Source organism: Rutidosis leptorrhynchoides, chromosome 6 (genome assembly GCF_046630445.1).
Source record: "Rutidosis leptorrhynchoides isolate AG116_Rl617_1_P2 chromosome 6, CSIRO_AGI_Rlap_v1, whole genome shotgun sequence".
Classification (NCBI taxonomy): Eukaryota; Viridiplantae; Streptophyta; class Magnoliopsida; order Asterales; family Asteraceae; genus Rutidosis; species Rutidosis leptorrhynchoides.
In genome coordinates, this window is record NC_092338.1 from 225,669,452 (window position 1) to 225,677,500 (window position 8,049).

The window sequence follows — 8,049 nt, forward strand, 5'->3', positions numbered from 1 at the left end:
TTGGTTAGTTAATTACTAGCACACCTAGCTAATTGGTAAATGGGTGTTAGTCGGGTGTGTGGATGACCCGGAATGGGTGTGTTGACTTTAAATGAGTCAAAGGGGTTAATGATTGACCTAGTTGGGGATTATGGGTATGAATTACCCTAATTATGTTATAGTTAGTGTTGTTGGACCTTAATCACTAGCTTTTAAGTGATTAATGGTGGTCTTGACCCTTTAAGGGCGGTTTAGGTGAAAATGGGGCATTTAATGCATTAAGTCATTAAATGTACATAAGTGAATTATTGGTATTTAGTCCAACTAGATTATGTGTTGATTGAAGTACTTATTATATTAGGTACTTTGCTTCGACGCTTGCAGAAGTATAAAACTGTCACCGAATCGTTAAGGTGAGTGGAATAATTATATGCGTAGGTATATAATGTATTTATTTGTTGTAGCGTGAGATGGGAAGTGTCGAGGTGCTAAGACACCGCGTTTCACGTGATGATTAAAGCATCGAGGTTTTAAGATGCCACTCGAGGTGAAGCATCGAGGTGTTAAGATGCCACCTAGGAGTGAAGTGTCGAGGGGTTAAGACGCCACTCCGTAATAAAGGGTGAAGTGTCGAGGTGTTAAGATGCCACCCGAGGGTGAAGTATTGAGGTGTTAAGATGCCACCCGAGGGTTAGTGATACGAGGTGCTAAGTACACTAATGGATGTTGTGAACTCCGATGGCCTTTCGCTAGCGCCATTCCCTTGTACGATTGGTTAACCATGGTTATTGTGTTGTAAGCAAAAGCATGTTATATTGTTTGAGTTATATATATTTATGCGATTGATATGCTAGCTTGTGGTATTGGAGGTTGGTAGCCTCGTATTGATGATAAGCGAATTGTGTTGCTAGCATGTATGCGGTATGCGTATGAGTGTTTGCAAGTAGGTATATTATATATGTATGTGTATAATTATTGCATTCACTAAGCTTTGCTTGCCCTCTCGTTGTTTATCTTTTTATAGGCTCCGGCGTTGACAAGGGTAAGGGCATTCGATTGGATTAGAGATCATGCTTGTTGTTTAGGGGACGTTTTTGGGATGTGATAGCTTTTGGAGTTTGACCGAGACTTGGGTAGTTTAACCCCAAACACCATGCACATAGTGTCGTTTGGAAATTAAACTAGTGTGGTCGAAACTCATGATTTGTACGAATCTCGTAAAACGGCCGATGTGGGCCCCGTTTTGTAAAACTTATTTTATGTTTGAATCGTATGAGTTTTTCATATTAGAACATGTTGTGAAAAGCGTTTCGTCTAATTATGTTGGGAAGTGGGAGATCTTTATTTGAAAATTTGCAAAACCGAACAGAACTGATTGGTGGCGTGTGCGCACCGCGCACCCTGAGGTGGTGCGCGTGGCGCACTCCACTGTTATAAAACAAAAAAAAATTCTTCGCGTGTTCGGTTGGTTATTGGTTTGGGTTGTTACAAGTGGTATCAGAACATGGTCTAAGTGATTTAGGCGACTTGAGATAGGTGCCTAGACTTAGACTTTATTTGTGTATGTGCTTTATGCAGGACTTGTAGGAGACAGGTCAGACCGGGAGTGGATTAGTGCTTAGGTTTATGTGAATTAACCTTGCACTAACTGTTTTGTGTTGTTTTAGCAATCATCAAGCGAGATAGACGTTGTACTAGCGAATTAATGCGACGTGATCGCGTAACAATGATTAGCTACCATCGTTACGGGTTCAAATCGTGTCAAACAAGCGATGTACGACGATTGTTGAGCAAGATGGGGTAGTGTGGTGTATACGTATATACATATATGTTAAGTCCTTTCGTTTTGTTTCTTAATTTACTTCGTTTTATAGAATGAAGATGAGAAATGGACACAGCACCAATGATGGAAGTACGAGTGAGGACGTTGAACTCACGGCCAAGGTTGAGGCCATCTTTAAAAGGCTAAAAAAGGATTTTCTTGACGATGTTTGAAAGGTTTTCCAAGAGTCGGTTGATGGACAAGTAACCGAAATGATAAATGAGCGAATGAATGCCGCGATCGAGGAGGCATTAGAAGCTAGAAACATTCATCCTCGTGGTGAAGGGGGTGATGGTAACGGTGGGAATGGAAGGCGGCACTTCCATTACAAAAATTTCAAGGATGCTCAACCCCCGATGATTAATGGGGTACGAGATCCGTTGAAAAGCACATGTTAGATTTCCGATATCGAGGGAGCTTTCCGTACCGCGGAATGTCCTCCCGAGAAGAGGCGAGGTATGGTTCTAGTATGTTGCGGGAAGAAGCTAAGTTGTGGTGGGATGATAAGATCAACTTATATGGTGAGGAGCAATGTATGAGTTTGACGTGGGAAGAGTTTAAGAAGGAATTTTTCAAAGAATACCGAACTTATTCCGATCTTGATAGAATCCTAGACGAGTTGCACAATTTGCAACAAGGTTCAATAGACTTGGTCACTCTCAAATCTACCTTCTTGGCAAAGACTCGTTTTTGTCCGGAATATGTTGGTGACGATCGCAAGCTAATGAAAGATTTCTACCGTACCAAGAATGATGAGTTCAAGGGTAAGATTAGTCGAGGAGTGGCTAAGTCTTTTGACGAGTTATTTGAATTGGCTCGGGGTTTTGAGTCGGAAGTTCCAAGAAAAAGCGACTTCTCATTTTCCAAAAGAAAGTTTGAAGGCTCTAGTCATTCTAAATTTTCAAAGAAGAAGAACAAGAACAAGATGGGTTCTGAAAGTGTCAATGGCGTAAAGAAGGGCGCTTCCGGTGGTTTTTCTTTTACGTGCTACAACTGTGGGCAAGCGGGTCATATGGCTCGTGATTGTCCGAAACCATCTTTCGGAAATAAGCTCACTTGTTTTAATTGCGGTAAAGAAGGGCATAAGAAGCTGGAGTGTCCCGATTTACGAAACGATAATGTAAAGCGTCTAGAGAAGGCGGCGGGTACGGCTAGGGGTCGCAACTATTTGATGACGAATGATGAAGCCAAGCAATCCAAAGAAGTTGTCTCATGTACTTTTATGGTTAACTCTAATCCGGCAAGAATTCTATTTGATAGCGGTGCAAATTTGTCGTTTGTTTCTCTAAAATTTGTGCCTAAACTTAATAGACCATTAGCTAAGTTAAGTCGTTTGGTAGAAGTCGAAATATCGGACGGCAAAATGGTGTTAATGGTTGATGTGTGTAAAAATTGTGATGTTGTGTTTGGTGCCGAAAACTTTAAAATCGATCTCATCCCGATGACTTTGGGTGATTTTGATATCGTTGTTGGTATGGACTGGCTCGATCATAATAGAGCCGATATTGCATGGCATGAAAAATTTATTCGTGTGAAGACCCCAAGTAGTGGAGAGTTAATTATTCACGGTGATAAACGAAGAAGACTTGTGCCGATATGCACTTTTGCACGGGCACGTCGTTTTCTTGTTAGTGGTGGCATGGCTTTTCTTGCCCATGTTGTTGATACTCGAGATGATCCACCATCCATTCGTGAAATTCCGGTGGTAAGTGAATTTGAAGACGTTTTTCCGGATGAGTTACCGGGTGTTCCGGCGGAAAGACAAGTTGAATTTCGCATTGAGTTGGTTCCGGGAGCTACTCCCATTGCTAAAACTCCTTATCATTTAGCACCAACGAAAATGTAAGAGTTGTTAAATCAAACCCAAGAGTTGCTTGAAAAGGGTTTCATTCGACCGAGTGCTTCGCTATGGGGCGCTCCGGTTTTATTCGTGAAGAAGAAGGATGGTAGTATGTGGATGTGCATCGATTATCGGGAGTTGAACAAAGTGATGGTCAAGAATCGTTATCCATTGCCTAGGATTGACGATTTGTTTGACCAACTCCAAGGTGCGACGTATTTCTATAAAATCGACCTACGGTCCGGCTATCACCAAATGCGGGTCCGTGAGGAAGATATTGAGAAAACGGCTTTTCGAACGCGTTATGGGCATATTGAGTTTGTAGTTATGCCTTTTGGTCTTACGAATGCACCGGCGGCATTCATGGACCTTATGAACCGAGTGGTGCCAACCTATGTTGGACAAGTCGGTAATTGTGTTCATTGACGACATACTTATCTATTCGAAAAGTATGAAAGAACATGAACATTATTTGAGGGGTGTGTTAAAGACGTTGCGGAAGGAGAAGTTATATTCTAAATTATCCAAATGTAAATTTTGGCTAAGGGAAGTTCAATTCCTTGGCCATATCGTGAACGAAAATGGTATTCAAGTAGACCCGGGGAAGATTGAGACGGTAAAGAGTTGGGGACGACCGACTACGCCTATGGAAATCCAAAGCTTTTTCGGATTGGCCGGTTATTATCGTCGGTTTATCCAAGACTTTTCTAAGATCGCTTCTCCATTGACGAAATTGACAAGAAAGAACGCGAGATTTAATTGGGAGAACGAGCAAGAAATTGCTTTTCAATTGCTAAAAGAGAAATTGTGTCAAGCTCCGGTGTTAGTGTTGCCGGAAGGTGTGGAAGACATGACAGTGTATTGTGATGCCTCTCTAAATGGGCTCGGGTGTGTTCTAATGTAAAGGAGTAAAGTCATCGCTTATGCCTCTCGACAATTAAAGGAACACGAAACGAGATATCTGACTCATGATTTTGAGATGGTGGCGGTTGTTCATGCGTTGAAAATTTGGCGCCATTACTTGTATGGTGTCAAGTGTACGATTTATTCGGATCACAAGAGTTTGAAACATATTTTTGATCAAAGAGATTTGAATTATCGTCAACGTAGATGGATGGATGGATGTGGTGAAAGACTACGATTGTGAAATACTTTATCATCCGGGCAAGGTGAATGTGGTCGCGGATGCGTTAAGTCAAAAGAGTCACCACCCGGCATTACGATTAGGATTGTTACGTATGATTATTACTAATGATTTTTTTGAAAAACTTGGTGTGATTCAAATTGAAGCTTACGTTCACAACAAGCATGCGGAACGAATTGTGGGGCAATCGGAATTCATTACTATGGGTTCGCGTGGTTTGTTGTCTTTTCAAGGAAGAGTGTGGGTGCCTAAGATGGGGGATTATCGACGAGTGCTACTTGATGAAGCACATAAGTCAAAGTATTCCATTCATCCGGGCGCGACGAAAATGTATCTCGATTTGAGAAAGGATTATTGGTGGCCGGGCATGAATCGTGATGTTGTTAAGTATGTTGAGCAATGTGTCACGTGTTTGCAAGTTAAAGCTGAACACCAAAAGCCGTATGGTAAGTTACAACCGTTAGAAATCCCGAAGTGGAAATGGGAGCACATTACCATGGATTTTATCACAAAGTTACCAAAGATGGCGAGAACCCAATTTGATTCAATTTAGGTGATAGTTGACCGATTGACAAAAAGTGCTTTGTTTCTTCCCATTCGGGAAGCGATATCGTCGGAAACTTTGGCTAAGTTGTTTATCAAGGAGGTGATAGCAAGACACGGGGTTCCTATATCTATTACTTCGGATCGGGATACCTGTTTCACATATCAGTTTTGGGAGAAGTTTCACGAAGATATGGGTACACAATTGAAATTGAGCACGGCGTATCATCCTCAAACGGATGGTCAAACCGAACGTACGAATCAAACTTTGGAGAATATGTTGCGGGTGTGTATTATTGATTTCAGTGGTAGTTGGGATGAGCACTTGCCTTTGGTGGAATTCTCGTACAATAATAGTCATCATACTAGTATCGGGATGCCACCTTACGAGATGCTTTATGGTCGGAGGTGTCGAACTCCGATTTGTTGGGGTGAAATTGGTCAAAAAGAAATTGGGAGTACCGATTTAGTCTTAGAAATGAATAGTAAGATTGATATGATTCGGGATCATTTAAAAAAGGCGCAAGATAGACAAAAGTCGTATGCCGACAAGCGTAGACGAATGATCGAATTTCAAGAAGGTGACATGGTGATGCTTAAGGTTTCGCCATGGAAAGGTATTATTCGGTTTCGAAAATGGGGAAAGTTAGCTCCTCAGTTTATTGGTCCTTTTAAAATTCTAGCTCGTGTTGGTGAAGTTGCGTATCGATTGGAATTACCCGAAAAGCTTGCAGGGATCCATAATACATTTCATGTTTCCCATCTCCGTAAGTGTCTTGCGGATGATTCTTCTTGGGTGCCATTAGACGAGATTGAGCTAAACAATAAGTTAGAGTATATTGAGGAGCCAATTGCTATAGTCGATGAGAAGGTCAAAAGGTTGAGAAATAAAGAAGTGAGAACTTATAAAGTTCAATGGCGTCGTAGTATAGGTTCCGAGTTTACTTGGGAGCCCGAAGAGTTTGTGTTAGTTTATCTTCCCTCTTGTCATGCGGCTTGGATCGTGAGGACGCGCTCCGATTCAAGTGGGGGAGAGTTGTAAGACCCTAATCTTCATTGTACAGCAGTGTAAATAGAGTACATAAAGTGTGGGAATGATTGTGCAGTTGAACAGAAGTCAGAAGCTGAGCTGGGCTTAGTGCGCTCAGCACACACCTAAGAGTGCGCGTGGCGCACTCTCTACTGTAGCTGGATTCAGCTCTTTTATTCAGATATTTTGATGGGTATTTTGGTAATTTCATATGTGGACGAGTTAAAGGCCAGTAGGTCAGTTTGTGGAATATCATTCACTCCATTTCCAACAACCTTATCTTCTTCACTTTAATTTTAGAGAGAGAGTGTGATTTCTTGTGTGAGAAAGCTTAAATCCAAGAGGAAGAAGTTGTTCTCGGGTCAAAGTACGGGTATTAAAGTCGTTCATCAACTCACTAGCTATCTTGTGGTTGTAGTGGTAAGCTCTAATCTTGATTTCCTTATTTTAAATTTGTGTAAGGGTTAGGGTTTGGGATAGTGATGAACATAAAACCCATATTTGATGATTTTGGGTGTTCTTGGGTAAGATTGAGTCATGAAGACTCAATGGTATCTAACCTAGGGTTTCAAAGTGGTAATTGATGTTTATGAGTCCTAATTGGTTAGTTAATTACTAGCACACCTAGCTAATTGGTAAATGGGTGTTAGTCGGGTTAATGGATGACCCGAAATGGGTGTGTTGACTTTAAATGAGTCAAAGTGGTTAATGATTGACCTAGTTGGGGATTATAGGTATGAATTACCCTAATTATGTTATAGTTAGTGTTGTTGGACCTTAATCACTAGCTTTTAAGTGATTAATGGTGGTCTTGACCCTTTAAGGGCGGTTTTGGTGAAAATGGGGCATTAATGCATTAAGTCATTAAATGCACATAAGTGAATTGTTGGTATTTAGTCCAACTAGATTATGTGTTGATTGAAGTACTTATTATATTAGGTACTTTGCTTTGAAGCTTGCGGAAGTATAAAACCGTCACCGAATCGTTAAGGTGAGTGGAATAATTATATGCGTAGGTATATAATGTATTTATTTGTTGTAGCGTGAGATGTGAAGTGTCGAGGTGCTAAGACACCACGTTTCACATGATGAGTGAAGCATCGAGGTGTTAAGATGCCACTCGAGGTGAAGCATCGAGGTGTTAAGATGCCACCTAGGAGTGAAGTGTCGAGGTGTTAAGACGCCACTCCGTAATAAAGGGTGAAGTGTCGAGGTGTTAAGACGCCACCCGAGGGTGAAGTATCGAGGTGTTAAGATGCCACCCGGGGGTTAGTGATACGAGGTGCTAAGTACACTAATGGATGTTGTGAACTCCGATGGCCTTTCGCGAGCGCCATTCGCTTGTACGATTGGTTAACCATGGTTATTGTGTTGTAAGCGAAAGCATGTTATATTGTTTGAGTTATATATATTGGAGGTTGGTAGCCTCGTATTGATGATAAGCGAATTGTGTTGCTAGCATGTATGTGGTATGTGTATGAGTGTTTGCAGGTAGGTATATTATATATGTATGTGTATAATTATTGCATTCACTAAGTTTTGCTTACCCTCTCCTTGTTTATCTTTTTATAGGCTCCGGCGTTGACAAGGGTAAGGGCATTTGATTGGATTAGAGATCCCGCTTGTTGTTTAGGAGATGCTTTTGTGATGTGATAGCTTTTGGAGTTTGACCGAGACTTGGGTAGTTTAAC